At 47.4% G+C, this 16,829-nt stretch overlaps 1 protein-coding gene across 7 annotated transcripts in view; it reads right to left on the reverse strand.

Annotated features, from left to right (window-relative positions):
- The window catches only part of insc (INSC spindle orientation adaptor protein), a 114,723-nt gene that overhangs the window by 19,969 nt on the left and 77,925 nt on the right, over positions 1-16,829 (reverse strand). The window lies entirely within an intron of this gene.

The raw sequence follows: 16,829 nt of genomic DNA on the forward strand, positions 1-16,829 counted from the left end.
TTGGATCTCTATTTCCAATGTTATTTGACTCTGTTTGAATAAGTAAAACTGTACAAAAGGTTTCAGTCACTGTTTTTCCCAAAAGAGAGTTTTGAAAGGCCTTACCATCTTTGGATGTTTATATTGTTTAAATGTGCAATATTCAAAAAGGAGGGACATTTGGATCTTTTGTCCCAGACTGGATCACATGGAGGATACATGTCGATTTCAGCTTCCAAAAGGAACACTATCTAAGTGAATGGATAAATACAGTTTGATGTAAAATTACGGACAATGACTCCAACAAATATGAGTAGCAAAAATATATAAAGAATTATGTTTATTTGAAAACGCATGTCATTTCTGCCAAATACTGTATGTCTTAAGCTGGTGGCTGATGGCTTCAGTTACAGATGTAGCATTACACTGAATGGATGTTGTACTAACTAAATTCACTGAGATTTTGCTGGTTTTATGGATTTTATGTTTTATGTTTTATGGATTTTAGTGATTAAATATTGCTGTTATTAACCTGTCTCCTTGTGTTAACACTAGTAAGCAAACCTAATGGCCTTGGTGGATCTTGAATGTGCCTTCACTAAGCTCCAGAAAACACCTGATTCTGTGGAAGAAAACTGTCAAAGATCTCGTAATGGGAAAGAGCAGTTACCAGTGTGCACAAGGTGATTTCTCAACGATGGGTAAGATCCTCTATGGCCAAACAGAGGGCAACCTAAGGCAGGGGGTCACCGCCGACACTGGGCATCTGCTGATGGGAGGTGTTTATCTGAGATGGGTATGAGAGTGGAGCTAATGGGAGGTGTTTATGTGAGATGGGTGTGAGAGTGGAGCTGATGGTGTTTATGTGAGATGGGTATAACAGTGGAGCTGATGGTGTTTATGTGAGATGGGTATGAGAGTGGAGCTGATGGTGTTTATGTGAGATGGGTGTGAGAGTGGAGCTGATGGTGTTTATGTGAGATGGGTGTGAGAGTGGAGCTGATGGTGTTTATGTGAGATGGGTGTGAGAGTGGAGCTGATGGTGTTTATGTGAGATGGGTGTGAGAGTGGAGCTGATGGTGTTTATGTGAGATGGGTGAGAGAGTGGAGCTGATGGTGTTTATGTGAGATGGGTGTGAGAGTGGAGCTGATGGTGTTTATGTGAGATGGGTGTGAGAGTGGAGCTGATGTTTTTTATGTGAGATGGGTATGAGAGTGGAGCTGATGGTGTTTATGTGAGATGGGTGTGAGAGTGGAGCTGATGGTGTTTATGTGAGATGGGTGTGAGAGTGGAGCGGGTGGTGTTTATGTGAGATGGGTGTGAGAGTGGAGCGGGTGGTGTTTATGTGAGATGGGTGTGAGAGTGGAGCTGATGGTGTTTATGTGAGATGGGTGTGAGAGTGGAGCTGATGGTGTTTATGTGAGATGGGTGTGAGAGTGGAGCTGATGGTGTTTATGTGAGATGGGTGTGAGAGTGGAGCTGATGGTGTTTATGTGAGATGGGTGAGAGAGTGGAGCTGATGGTGTTTATGTGAGATGGGTGTGAGAGTGGAGCTGATGGTGTTTATGTGAGATGGGTGTGAGAGTGGAGCCGATGTTTTTTATGTGAGATGGGTATGAGAGTGGAGCTGATGGTGTTTATGTGAGATGGGTGTGAGAGTGGAGCTGATGGTGTTTATGTGAGATGGGTGTGAGAGTGGAGCTGATGGTGTTTATGTGAGATGGGTGAGAGAGTGGAGCTGATGGTGTTTATGTGAGATGGGTGTGAGAGTGGAGCTGATGGTGTTTATGTGAGATGGGTGTGAGAGTGGAGCCGATGTTTTTTATGTGAGATGGGTATGAGAGTGGAGCTGATGGTGTTTATGTGAGATGGGTGTGAGAGTGGAGCGGATGGTGTTTATGTGAGATGGGTGTGAGAGTGGAGCGGATGGTGTTTATGTGAGATGGGTGTGAGAGTGGAGCGGATGGTGTTTATGTGAGATGGGTGTGAGAGTGGAGCTGATGGTGTTTATGTGAGATGGGTGTGAGAGTGGAGCTGATGGTGTTTATGTGAGATGGGTGTGAGAGTGGAGCTGATGGTGTTTATGTGAGATGGGTATGAGAGTGGAGCTGATGGTGTTTATGTGAGATGGGTGTGAGAGTGGAGCTGATGGTGTTTATGTGAGATGGGTATGAGAGTGGAGCGGATGGTGTTTATGTGAGGTGGAGCTGATGGTGTTTATGTGAGATGGGTGTGAGAGTGGAGCTGATGGTGTTTATGTGAGATGGGTGTGAGAGTGGAGCTGATGGTGTTGATGCGAGATGGGTGTGAGAGTGGAGCTGATGGTGTTTATGTGAGGTGGAGCTGATGGTGTTTATGTGAGATGGGTGTGAGAGTGGAGCTGATGGTGTTTATGTGAGATGGGTGTGAGAGTGGAGCTGATGGTGTTTATGTGAGATGGGTATGAGAGTGGAGCTGATGGTGTTTATGTGAGATGGGTGAGAGAGTGGAGCGGATGGTGTTTATGCGAGATGGGTGTGAGAGTGGAGCTGATGGTGTTTATGTGAGGTGGAGCGGATGGTGTTTATGTGAGATGGGTGTGAGAGTGGAGCTGATGGTGTTTATGTGAGATGGGTGTGAGAGTGGAGCTGATGGTGTTTATGTGAGATGGGTGTGAGAGTGGAGCTGATGGTGTTTATGTGAGATGGGTATGAGAGTGGAGCTGATGGTGTTTATGTGAGATGGGTGTGAGAGTGGAGCTGATGGTGTTTATGTGAGATGGGTATGAGAGTGGAGCGGATGGTGTTTATGTGAGGTGGAGCTGATGGTGTTTATGTGAGATGGGTGTGAGAGTGGAGCTGATGGTGTTTATGTGAGATGGGTGTGAGAGTGGAGCTGATGGTGTTGATGCGAGATGGGTGTGAGAGTGGAGCTGATGGTGTTTATGTGAGGTGGAGCTGATGGTGTTTATGTGAGATGGGTGTGAGAGTGGAGCTGATGGTGTTTATGTGAGATGGGTGTGAGAGTGGAGCTGATGGTGTTTATGTGAGATGGGTATGAGAGTGGAGCTGATGGTGTTTATGTGAGATGGGTGAGAGAGTGGAGCGGATGGTGTTTATGCGAGATGGGTGTGAGAGTGGAGCTGATGGTGTTTATGTGAGGTGGAGCGGATGGTGTTTATGTGAGATGGGTGTGAGAGTGGAGCTGATGGTGTTTATGTGAGGTGGAGCGGATGGTGTTTATGTGAGATGGGTGTGAGAGTGGAGCGGATGGTGTTTATGTGAGATGGGTGTGAGAGTGGAGCGGATGGTGTTTATGTGAGATGGGTATGAGAGTGGAGCTGATGGTGCTTATGTGAGATGGGTGTGAGAGTGGAGCGGATGGTGTTTATGTGAGATGGGTGTGAGAGTGGAGCGGATGGTGTTTATGTGAGATGGGTGTGAGAGTGGAGCGGATGGTGTTTATGCGAGATGGGTGTGAGAGTGGAGCTGATGGTGTTTATGTGAGATGGGTATGAGAGTGGAGCTGATGGTGTTTATGTGAGATGGGTGTGAGAGTGGAGCGGATGGTGTTTATGTGAGATGTGTGTGAGAGTGGAGCGGATGGTGTTTATGTGAGATGGGTATGAGAGTGGAGCTGATGGTGTTTATGTGAGATGTGTGTGAGAGTGGAGCGGATGGTGTTTATGTGAGATGGGTGTGAGAGTGGAGCTGATGGTGTTTATGTGAGATGGGTGTGAGAGTGGAGCGGATGGTGTTTATGTGAGATGGGTGTGAGAGTGGAGCTGATGGTGTTTATGTGAGATGTGTGTGAGAGTGGAGCGGATGGTGTTTATGTGCGATGGGTGAGAGAGTGGAGCTGATGGTGTTTATGTGAGATGGGTATGAGAGTGGAGCTGATGGTGTTTATGTGAGATGGGTGTGAGAGTGGAGCTGATGGTGTTTATGTGAGATGGGTATGAGAGTGGAGCTGATGGTGTTTATGTGAGATGGGTGTGAGAGTGGAGCTGATGGTGTTTATGTGAGATGGGTGTGAGAGTGGAGCTGATGGTGTTTATGTGAGATGGGTATGAGAGTGGAGCTGATGGTGTTTATGCGAGATGGGTATGAGAGTGGAGCTGATGGTGTTTATGTGAGATGGGTGTGAGAGTGGAGCTGATGGTGTTTATGTGAGATGGGTATGAGAGTGGAGCTGATGGTGTTTATGTGAGATGGGTATGAGAGTGGAGCTGATGGTGTTTATGCGAGATGGGTATGAGAGTGGAGCGGATGGTGTTTATGCGAGATGGGTGTGAGAGTGGAGCTGATGGTGTTTATGTGAGGTGGAGCTGATGGTGTTTATGTGAGATGGGTATGAGAGTAAAGCTGATGGTGTTTATGCGAGATGGGTATGAGAGTGGAGCTGATGGTGTTTATGTAAGATGGGTATGAGACTGGAGCTGATGGTGTTTATGTGAGATGGGTGTGAGAGTGGAGCGGATGGTGTTTATGCGAGATGGGTGTGAGAGTGGAGCTGATGGTGTTTATGTGAGGTGGAGCGGATGGTGTTTATGTGAGATGGGTGTGAGAGTGGAGCTGATGGTGTTTATGTGAGGTGGAGCGGATGGTGTTTATGTGAGATGGGTGTGAGAGTGGAGCGGATGGTGTTTATGCGAGATGGGTGTGAGAGTGGAGCTGATGGTGTTTATGTGAGATGGGTATGAGAGTGGAGCTGATGGTGTTTATGTGAGATGGGTGTGAGAGTGGAGCGGATGGTGTTTATGTGAGATGTGTGTGAGAGTGGAGCGGATGGTGTTTATGTGAGATGGGTATGAGAGTGGAGCTGATGGTGTTTATGTGAGATGTGTGTGAGAGTGGAGCGGATGGTGTTTATGTGAGATGGGTGTGAGAGTGGAGCTGATGGTGTTTATGTGAGATGGGTGTGAGAGTGGAGCGGATGGTGTTTATGTGAGATGGGTGTGAGAGTGGAGCTGATGGTGTTTATGTGAGATGTGTGTGAGAGTGGAGCGGATAGTGTTTATGTGCGATGGGTGAGAGAGTGGAGCTGATGGTGTTTATGTGAGATGGGTATGAGAGTGGAGCTGATGGTGTTTATGTGAGATGGGTGTGAGAGTGGAGCTGATGGTGTTTATGTGAGATGGGTATGAGAGTGGAGCTGATGGTGTTTATGTGAGATGGGTGTGAGAGTGGAGCTGATGGTGTTTATGTGAGATGGGTGTGAGAGTGGAGCTGATGGTGTTTATGTGAGATGGGTATGAGAGTGGAGCTGATGGTGTTTATGCGAGATGGGTATGAGAGTGGAGCTGATGGTGTTTATGTGAGATGGGTGTGAGAGTGGAGCTGATGGTGTTTATGTGAGATGGGTATGAGAGTGGAGCTTATGGTGTTTATGTGAGATGGGTATGAGAGTGGAGCTGATGGTGTTTATGCGAGATGGGTATGAGAGTGGAGCGGATGGTGTTTATGCGAGATGGGTGTGAGAGTGGAGCTGATGGTGTTTATGTGAGGTGGAGCTGATGGTGTTTATGTGAGATGGGTATGAGAGTAAAGCTGATGGTGTTTATGCGAGATGGGTATGAGAGTGGAGCTGATGGTGTTTATGTAAGATGGGTATGAGACTGGAGCTGATGGTGTTTATGTGAGATGGGTGTGAGAGTGGAGCGGATGGTGTTTATGCGAGATGGGTGTGAGAGTGGAGCTGATGGTGTTTATGTGAGGTGGAGCGGATGGTGTTTATGTGAGATGGGTGTGAGAGTGGAGCTGATGGTGTTTATGTGAGGTGGAGCGGATGGTGTTTATGTGAGATGGGTGAGAGAGTGGAGCGGATGGTGTTTATGCGAGATGGGTGTGAGAGTGGAGCTGATGGTGTTTATGTGAGGTGGAGCGGATGGTGTTTATGTGAGATGGGTGTGAGAGTGGAGCTGATGGTGTTTATGTGAGGTGGAGCGGATGGTGTTTATGTGAGATGGGTGTGAGAGTGGAGCGGATGGTGTTTATGTGAGATGGGTATGAGTGTGGAGCTGATGGTGCTTATGTGAGATGGGTGTGAGAGTGGAGCGGATGGTGTTTATGTGAGATGGGTATGAGAGTGGAGCTTATGGTGTTTATGTGAGATGGGTATGAGAGTGGAGCTGATGGTGTTTATGCGAGATGGGTATGAGAGTGGAGCGGATGGTGTTTATGCGAGATGGGTGTGAGAGTGGAGCTGATGGTGTTTATGTGAGGTGGAGCTGATGGTGTTTATGTGAGATGGGTATGAGAGTAAAGCTGATGGTGTTTATGCGAGATGGGTATGAGAGTGGAGCTGATGGTGTTTATGTAAGATGGGTATGAGACTGGAGCTGATGGTGTTTATGTGAGATGGGTGTGAGAGTGGAGCGGATGGTGTTTATGCGAGATGGGTGTGAGAGTGGAGCTGATGGTGTTTATGTGAGGTGGAGCGGATGGTGTTTATGTGAGATGGGTGTGAGAGTGGAGCTGATGGTGTTTATGTGAGGTGGAGCGGATGGTGTTTATGTGAGATGGGTGAGAGAGTGGAGCGGATGGTGTTTATGCGAGATGGGTGTGAGAGTGGAGCTGATGGTGTTTATGTGAGGTGGAGCGGATGGTGTTTATGTGAGATGGGTGTGAGAGTGGAGCGGATGGTGTTTATGTAAGATGGGTATGAGACTGGAGCGGATGGTGTTTATGTGAGATGGGTGTGAGAGTGGAGCTGATGGTGTTTATGTGAGGTGGAGCGGATGGTGTTTATGTGAGATGGGTGTGAGAGTGGAGCGGATGGTGTTTATGTGAGATGGGTATGAGTGTGGAGCTGATGGTGCTTATGTGAGATGGGTGTGAGAGTGGAGCGGATGGTGTTTATGTGAGATGGGTGTGAGAGTGGAGCGGATGGTGTTTATGTGAGATGGGTGTGAGAGTGGAGCTGATGGTGTTTATGTGAGGTGGAGCGGATGGTGTTTATGTGAGATGGGTGTGAGAGTGGAGCGGATGGTGTTTATGTGAGATGGGTATGAGTGTGGAGCTGATGGTGCTTATGTGAGATGGGTGTGAGAGTGGAGCGGATGGTGTTTATGTGAGATGGGTGTGAGAGTGGAGCGGATGGTGTTTATGCGAGATGGGTGTGAGAGTGGAGCTGATGGTGTTTATGTGAGATGGGTATGAGAGTGGAGCTTATGGTGTTTATGTGAGATGGGTATGAGAGTGGAGCTGATGGTGTTTATGCGAGATGGGTATGAGAGTGGAGCGGATGGTGTTTATGCGAGATGGGTGTGAGAGTGGAGCTGATGGTGTTTATGTGAGGTGGAGCTGATGGTGTTTATGTGAGATGGGTATGAGAGTAAAGCTGATGGTGTTTATGCGAGATGGGTATGAGAGTGGAGCTGATGGTGTTTATGTAAGATGGGTATGAGACTGGAGCTGATGGTGTTTATGTGAGATGGGTGTGAGAGTGGAGCGGATGGTGTTTATGCGAGATGGGTGTGAGAGTGGAGCTGATGGTGTTTATGTGAGGTGGAGCGGATGGTGTTTATGTGAGATGGGTGTGAGAGTGGAGCTGATGGTGTTTATGTGAGGTGGAGCGGATGGTGTTTATGTGAGATGGGTGAGAGAGTGGAGCGGATGGTGTTTATGCGAGATGGGTGTGAGAGTGGAGCTGATGGTGTTTATGTGAGGTGGAGCGGATGGTGTTTATGTGAGATGGGTGTGAGAGTGGAGCTGATGGTGTTTATGTGAGGTGGAGCGGATGGTGTTTATGTGAGATGGGTATGAGTGTGGAGCTGATGGTGCTTATGTGAGATGGGTGTGAGAGTGGAGCGGATGGTGTTTATGTGAGATGGGTATGAGAGTGGAGCTTATGGTGTTTATGTGAGATGGGTATGAGAGTGGAGCTGATGGTGTTTATGCGAGATGGGTATGAGAGTGGAGCGGATGGTGTTTATGCGAGATGGGTGTGAGAGTGGAGCTGATGGTGTTTATGTGAGGTGGAGCTGATGGTGTTTATGTGAGATGGGTATGAGAGTAAAGCTGATGGTGTTTATGCGAGATGGGTATGAGAGTGGAGCTGATGGTGTTTATGTAAGATGGGTATGAGACTGGAGCTGATGGTGTTTATGTGAGATGGGTGTGAGAGTGGAGCGGATGGTGTTTATGCGAGATGGGTGTGAGAGTGGAGCTGATGGTGTTTATGTGAGGTGGAGCGGATGGTGTTTATGTGAGATGGGTGTGAGAGTGGAGCTGATGGTGTTTATGTGAGGTGGAGCGGATGGTGTTTATGTGAGATGGGTGAGAGAGTGGAGCGGATGGTGTTTATGCGAGATGGGTGTGAGAGTGGAGCTGATGGTGTTTATGTGAGGTGGAGCGGATGGTGTTTATGTGAGATGGGTGTGAGAGTGGAGCGGATGGTGTTTATGTAAGATGGGTATGAGACTGGAGCGGATGGTGTTTATGTGAGATGGGTGTGAGAGTGGAGCTGATGGTGTTTATGTGAGGTGGAGCGGATGGTGTTTATGTGAGATGGGTGTGAGAGTGGAGCGGATGGTGTTTATGTGAGATGGGTATGAGTGTGGAGCTGATGGTGCTTATGTGAGATGGGTGTGAGAGTGGAGCGGATGGTGTTTATGCGAGATGGGTGTGAGAGTGGAGCTGATGGTGTTTATGTGAGATGGAGCTGATGGTGTTTATGTGAGATGGGTGTGAGAGTGGAGCTGATGGTGTTTATGTGAGGTGGAGCGGATGGTGTTTATGTGAGGTGGAGCGGATGGTGTTTATGTGAGATGGGTGTGAGAGTGGAGCTGATGGTGTTTATGTGAGGTGGAGCGGATGGTGTTTATGTGAGATGGGTGTGAGAGTGGAGCGGATGGTGTTTATGTGAGATGGGTATGAGTGTGGAGCTGATGGTGCTTATGTGAGATGGGTGTGAGAGTGGAGCGGATGGTGTTTATGTGAGATGGGTGTGAGAGTGGAGCGGATGGTGTTTATGCGAGATGGGTGTGAGAGTGGAGCTGATGGTGTTTATGTGAGATGGAGCTGATGGTGTTTATGTGAGATGGGTGTGAGAGTGGAGCTGATGGTGTTTATGTGAGGTGGAGCGGATGGTGTTTATGTGAGATGGGTGTGAGAGTGGAGCTGATGGTGTTTATGTGAGATGGGTGTGAGAGTGGAGCGGATGGTGTTTATGTGAGATGGGTGTGAGAGTGGAGCTGATGGTGTTTATGTGAGATGGGTGTGAGAGTTGAGCGGATGGTGTTTATGTGAGATGGGTGTGAGAGTGGAGCTGATGGTGTTTATGTGAGATGTGTGTGAGAGTGGAGCGGATGGTGTTTATGTGAGATGGGTATGAGACTGGAGCTGATGGTGTTTATGTGAGATGGGTGTGAGAGTGGAGCGGATGGTGTTTATGCGAGATGGGTGTGAGAGTGGAGCTGATGGTGTTTATGTGAGGTGGAGCGGATGGTGTTTATGTGAGATGGGTGTGAGAGTGGAGCTGATGGTGTTTATGTGAGGTGGAGCGGATGGTGTTTATGTGAGATGGGTGTGAGAGTGGAGCGGATGGTGTTTATGTGAGATGGGTGTGAGAGTGGAGCGGATGGTGTTTATGTGAGATGGGTATGAGAGTGGAGCTGATGGTGCTTATGTGAGATGGGTGTGAGAGTGGAGCGGATGGTGTTTATGTGAGATGGGTGTGAGAGTGGAGCGGATGGTGTTTATGTGAGATGTGTGTGAGAGTGGAGCTGATGGTGTTTATGTGAGATGGGTATGAGAGTGGAGCTGATGGTGTTTATGTGAGATGGGTGAGAGAGTGGAGCGGATGGTGTTTATGCGAGATGGGTGTGAGAGTGGAGCTGATGGTGTTTATGTGAGGTGGAGCGGATGGTGTTTATGCGAGATGGGTGTGAGAGTGGAGCTGATGGTGTTTATGTGAGGTGGAGCGGATGGTGTTTATGTGAGATGTGTGTGAGAGTGGAGCTGATGGTGTTTATGTGAGATGGGTATGAGAGTGGAGCTGATGGTGTTTATGTGAGATGGGTGAGAGTGGAGCGGATGGTGTTTATGCGAGATGGGTGTGAGAGTGGAGCTGATGGTGTTTATGTGAGGTGGAGCGGATGGTGTTTATGTGAGATGGGTGTGAGAGTGGAGCTGATGGTGTTTATGTGAGGTGGAGCGGATGGTGTTTATGTGAGATGGGTGTGAGAGTGGAGCTGATGGTGTTTATGTGAGGTGGAGCGGATGGTGTTTATGTGAGATGGGTGTGAGAGTGGAGCTGATGGTGCTTATGTGAGATGGGTGTGAGAGTGGAGCGGATGGTGTTTATGTGAGATGGGTATGAGACTGGAGCTGATGGTGTTTATGTGAGATGGGTGTGAGAGTGGAGCGGATGGTGTTTATGTGAGATGGGTGTGAGAGTGGAGCGGATGGTGTTTATGTGAGATGTGTGTGAGAGTGGAGCGGATGGTGTTTATGTGAGATGGGTGTGAGAGTGGAGCTGATGGTGTTTATGTGAGATGATGGTGTTTATGTGAGATGGGTGTGAGAGTGGAGCTGATGGTGTTTATGTGAGATGTGTGTGAGAGTGGAGCGGATGGTGTTTATGTGAGATGGGTGAGAGAGTGGAGCTGATGGTGTTTATGTGAGATGGGTGAGAGAGTGGAGCGGATGGTGTTTATGCGAGATGGGTGTGAGAGTGGAGCTGATGGTGTTTATGTGAGGTGGAGCGGATGGTGTTTATGTGAGATGGGTGTGAGAGTGGAGCGGATGGTGTTTATGTGAGATGGGTGTGAGAGTGGAGCGGATGGTGTTTATGTGAGATGGGTGTGAGAGTGGAGCGGATGGTGTTTATGCGAGATGGGTGTGAGAGTGGAGCTGATGGTGTTTATGTGAGGTGGAGCTGATGGTGTTTATGTGAGATGGGTGTGAGAGTGGAGCGGATGGTGTTTATGTGAGATGGGTGTGAGAGTGGAGCGGATGGTGTTTATGTGAGATGTGTGTGAGAGTGGAGCGGATGGTGTTTATGTGAGATGGGTGTGAGAGTGGAGCTGATGGTGTTTATGTGAGATGATGGTGTTTATGTGAGATGGGTGTGAGAGTGGAGCTGATGGTGTTTATGTGAGATGTGTGTGAGAGTGGAGCGGATGGTGTTTATGCGAGATGGGTGAGAGAGTGGAGCTGATGGTGTTTATGTGAGATGGGTGAGAGAGTGGAGCGGATGGTGTTTATGTGAGATGGGTATGAGTGTGGAGCTGATGGTGCTTATGTGAGATGGGTGTGAGAGTGGAGCGGATGGTGTTTATGTGAGATGGGTGTGAGAGTGGAGCTGATGGTGTTTATGTGAGATGGGTATGAGAGTGGAGCTGATGGTGTTTATGCGAGATGGGTGTGAGAGTGGAGATGATGGTGTTTATGCTAGATGGGTGTGAGAGTGGAGCTGATGGTGTTTATGTGAGATGGGTGTGAGAGTGGAGCTGATGGTGTTTATGTGAGATGGGTGTGAGAGTGGAGCTGATGGTGTTTATGTGAGATGGGTGTGAGAGGAGCGGATGGTGTTTATGTGAGATGGGTGTGAGATTGGAGCTGATGGTGTTTATGTGAGATGGGTGTGAGAGTGGAGCTGATAGTGTTTATGTGAGATGGGTGTGAGAGTGGAGCTGATGGTGTTTATGTGAGATGGGTGTGAGAGTGGAGCTGATGGTGTTTATGTGAGATGGGTATGAGAGTGGAGCTGATGGTGTTTATGCGAGATGGGTGTGAGAGTGGAGCTGATGGTGTTTATGTGAGGTGGAGCGGATGGTGTTTATGTGAGATGGGTGTGAGAGTGGAGCGGATGGTGTTTATGTGAGATGTGTGTGAGAGTGGAGCGGATGGTGTTTATGTGAGATGGGTGTGAGAGTGGAGCTGATGGTGTTTATGTGAGATGATGGTGTTTATGTGAGATGGGTGTGAGAGTGGAGCTGATGGTGTTTATGTGAGATGTGTGTGAGAGTGGAGCGGATGGTGTTTATGTGAGATGGGTGAGAGAGTGGAGCTGATGGTGTTTATGTGAGATGGGTGAGAGAGTGGAGCGGATGGTGTTTATGTGAGATGGGTATGAGTGTGGAGCTGATGGTGCATATGTGAGATGGGTGTGAGAGTGGAGCGGATGGTGTTTATGTGAGATGGGTGTGAGAGTGGAGCTGATGGTGTTTATGTGAGATGGGTATGAGAGTGGAGCTGATGGTGTTTATGCGAGATGGGTGTGAGAGTGGAGATGATGGTGTTTATGCTAGATGGGTGTGAGAGTGGAGCTGATGGTGTTTATGTGAGATGGGTGTGAGAGTGGAGCTGATGGTGTTTATGTGAGATGGGTGTGAGAGTGGAGCTGATGGTGTTTATGTGAGATGGGTGTGAGAGGAGCGGATGGTGTTTATGTGAGATGGGTGTGAGATTGGAGCTGATGGTGTTTATGTGAGATGGGTGTGAGAGTGGAGCTGATGGTGTTTATGTGAGATGGGTGTGAGAGTGGATCTGATGGTGTTTATGTGAGATGGGTGTGAGAGTGGAGCTGATGGTGTTTATGTGAGGTGGAGCGGATGGTGTTTATGTGAGATGGGTGTGAGAGTGGAGCGGATGGTGTTTATGTGAGATGGGTGTGAGAGTGGAGCTGATGGTGTTTATGCGAGATGGGTATGAGAGTGGAGCTGATGGTGTTTATGCGAGATGGGTGTGAGAGTGGAGCTGATGGTGTTTATGCGAGATGGGTGTGAGAGTGGAGCTGATGGGGTTTATGTGAGGTGGAGCGGATGGTGTTTATGTGAGATGGGTGTGAGAGTGGAGCGGATGGTGTTTATGTGAGATGGGTGTGAGAGTGGAGCTGATGGTGTTTATGTGAGGTGGAGCGGATGGTGTTTATGTGAGATGGGTGTGAGAGTGGAGCTGATGGTGTTTATGTGAGGTGGAGCGGATGGTGTTTATGTGAGATGGGTGTGAGAGTGGAGCGGATGGTGTTTATGTGAGATGGGTGTGAGAGTGGAGCTGATGGTGTTTATGCGAGATGGGTATGAGAGTGGAGCTGATGGTGTTTATGCGAGATGGGTGTGAGAGTGGAGCTGATGGTGTTTATGTGAGGTGGAGCGGATGGTGTTTATGTGAGATGGGTGTGAGAGTGGAGCTGATGGTGTTTATGTGAGATGGGTGTGAGAGTGGAGCTGATGGTGTTTATGTGAGATGGGTGTGAGAGTGGAGCTGATGGTGTTTATGTGAGATGGGTGTGAGAGTGGAGCTGATGGTGTTTATGTGAGGTGGAGCGGATGGTGTTTATGTGAGATGGGTGTGAGAGTGGAGCTGATGGTGTTTATGTGAGATGGGTGTGAGAGTGGATCTGATGGTGTTTATGTGAGATGGGTGTGAGAGTGGAGCTGATGGTGTTTATGTGAGGTGGAGCGGATGGTGTTTATGTGAGATGGGTGTGAGAGTGGAGCGGATGGTGTTTATGTGAGATGGGTGTGAGAGTGGAGCTGATGGTGTTTATGCGAGATGGGTATGAGAGTGGAGCTGATGGTGTTTATGCGAGATGGGTGTGAGAGTGGAGCTGATGGTGTTTATGCGAGATGGGTGTGAGAGTGGAGCTGATGGGGTTTATGTGAGGTGGAGCGGATGGTGTTTATGTGAGATGGGTGTGAGAGTGGAGCGGATGGTGTTTATGTGAGATGGGTGTGAGAGTGGAGCTGATGGTGTTTATGTGAGGTGGAGCGGATGGTGTTTATGTGAGATGGGTGTGAGAGTGGAGCTGATGGTGTTTATGTGAGGTGGAGCGGATGGTGTTTATGTGAGATGGGTGTGAGAGTGGAGCGGATGGTGTTTATGTGAGATGGGTGTGAGAGTGGAGCTGATGGTGTTTATGCGAGATGGGTATGAGAGTGGAGCTGATGGTGTTTATGCGAGATGGGTGTGAGAGTGGAGCTGATGGTGTTTATGTGAGGTGGAGCGGATGGTGTTTATGTGAGATGGGTGTGAGAGTGGAGCTGATGGTGTTTATGTGAGATGGGTGTGAGAGTGGAGCCGATGGTGTTTATGTGAGATGGGTGTGAGAGTGGAGCTGATGGTGTTTATGTGAGATGTGTGTGAGAGTGGAGCTGATGGTGTTTATGTGAGATAGGTATGAGAGTGGAGCGGATGGTGTTTATGTGAGATGGGTGATGAGAGTGGAGCTGATGGTGTTTATGTGAGATGGGTATGAGAGTGGAGCTGATGGTGTTTATGTGAGATGAGTATGAGAGTGGAGCTGATGGTGTTTATGTGAGATGAGTATGAGAGTGGAGCTGATGGTGTTTATGTGAGATGGGTGTGAGAGTGGAGCTGATGGTGTTTATGTGAGATGGGTGTGAGAGTGGAGCTGATGGTGTTTATGTGAGATGGGTATGAGAGTGGAGCTGATGGTGTTTATGTGAGATGAGTATGAGAGTGGAGCTGATGGTGTTTATGTGAGATGAGTATGAGAGTGGAGCTGATGGTGTTTATGTGAGATGGGTGTGAGAGTGGAGCTGATGGTGTTTATGTGAGATGGGTGTGAGAGTGGAGCTGATGGTGTTTATGTGAGATGGGTATGAGAGTGGAGCTGATGGTGTTTATGTGAGATGGGTGTGAGAGTGGAGCTGATGGTGTTTATGTGAGATGGGTATGAGAGTGGAGCTGATGGTGTTTATGTGAGATGGGTGTGAGAGTGAAGCTGATGGTGTTTGTGTGAGATGAGTATGAGAGTGGAGCTGATGGTGTTTATGTGAGATGGGTGTGAGAGTGGAGCTGATGGTGTTTGTGTGAGATGAGTATGAGAGTGGAGCTGATGGTGTTTATGTGAGATGAGTATGAGAGTGGAGCTGATGGTGTTTATGTGAGATGGGTGTGAGAGTGGAGCTGATGGTGTTTATGTGAGATGGGTGTGAGAGTGGAGCGGATGGTGTTTATGTGAGATGGGTATGAGAGTGGAGCTGATGGTGTTTATGTGAGATGGGTATGAGAGTGGAGCTGATGGTGTTTATGTGAGATGGGTGTGAGAGTGGAGCTGATGGTGTTTATGTGAGATGGGTGTGAGAGTGGAGCTGATGGTGTTTATGTGAGATGGGTATGAGAGTGGAGCTGATGGTGTTTATGTGAGATGGGTATGAGAGTGGAGCTGATGGTGTTTATGTGAGATGGGTGTGAGAGGAGCGGATGGTGTTTATGTGAGATGGGTGTGAGAGTGGAGCCGATGGTGTTTATGTGAGATGTGAGCTATATGGCTGTCTTGGGTGTTGAGATCTGAGTAACATAATATTTTGGTTTGTGAAAAACAGTAAAGATAAGTGCTGGAAAAGTAACAGTTGGGACCAATTCTATATTTAAGTGGAACAATAATGATTGAAATGATGATGTGAATGTGTTTTCTTTCATTTCTATTAAAAAAAGGGGGTATAATATATTACACAATTAAGATGGCACATGCTATTTGTCTGTAAACTGTAAACTGAAGGATGATTTCAGTAAAGACTTAAAGTTCTTAGATTAATTAATTTGGGTCTTAATTAGTTTTTGTTGTTTATTTTTTGGATTTTTCATCCCTCTTTGTTTTTTATAAAAGAAATTGGAAATTAAAGTTTTGTAAAAACTAGTGTATATTAAAGACATTGTGTGTATTTACTATCTGAGTAGTAGGGCTGTCACTTTTGTGAAAAAATCCTGTTCGATTTTTGAGACATTAGTGTTCATTGAATCGATTGTAAAATCGATTTTCCATGTCTAAAGACGTTTCCATTTTAAACGCCAAATATGGGCAAATCCACGCACAACTAACAGGCATTAGGACGAACGTAAAGAGGGCGCTTGAGACGCGCACAAGTCAGCAATATTCCTGTTGATTTATTGGCGTGAAGTTTCGTGCACAATGACAAACAGGAGCGCAACATTCTCAAAAAGCAATAAGCAGAGTGGACTGCCATAACATCAGTGAGGAACATCACTGCAGTCTTCAACATGGCTGTGTTTCCGGTTAGAAAAGTCAAACAAAAGTTGCCTACGTAGGCGATTGTTGACCGTAGCCTGAATCTGTATCTGTATGCATGAGACTGTCTGAATGCCGGCAGAATTCACATTTTTGTAGTAAAAATAGAAACATTATGCAGAAGTATAATGTGTGTTTGTCAGAGTTGCTGTGTGATGCGCGTTCGCTGCGGGCGTATCGTGACGAGCTGGACGCGTTCCGAGAAAAGACCGTTAAAATCGATTCCCTATTTTCGTTTTCGAAACTTGTGTTGGTTGGTCCGATCGATTGTGCAATCGATTTTCGAACGTAAAGTGACAGCCCTACTGAGTAGTGACTGCGGGTCTAGCCCATGCTAGGAATACAGCGACAGTGCTTGCTTATTTAGCCCGGCTTCCAGAGAATACATATGTACTTGTTTTGTAATCAGTGAAGTTGATGATAAAGCCAAATTAGCCAAGATGAATAACAGCTGTGTAAGACATGAAAAGACAGTTAAATCTGAAGGTTCTGGAGATCAATAGTGTACAATGTGCTATGTGGGATATTTTGTTCATTTTAAGTCCTTGAAGGAAAAAGATATTGTCTGTTTTTTTTTAAAAAGGGGAGCATGGGTGCATGAAGCAGCCTTTATGGAAAGACGAGATGTGGTGGTATTGGACCCCACACTGGTCTAAAACGGGGGTGGATTCTGGAATAAACTGCTGCATCAATGTATATCTAATGAGTGATTATAATCAAGGTATTAATCAATATTTTTCCTTCTAAATATCAAATTTAACTCAAAGTACTCAAGTAAATGTACTTTGTTACTGTCCACCTCTGAGGGCGGTGCAGCTACACTTATTCAGTGTATCCCGACCCTGTTCCTGTTCACTACACAGTTATG

The sequence above is a fragment of the Squalius cephalus genome (assembly GCF_949319135.1).
Source record: "Squalius cephalus genome assembly, chromosome: 23".
Classification (NCBI taxonomy): Eukaryota; Metazoa; Chordata; class Actinopteri; order Cypriniformes; family Leuciscidae; genus Squalius; species Squalius cephalus.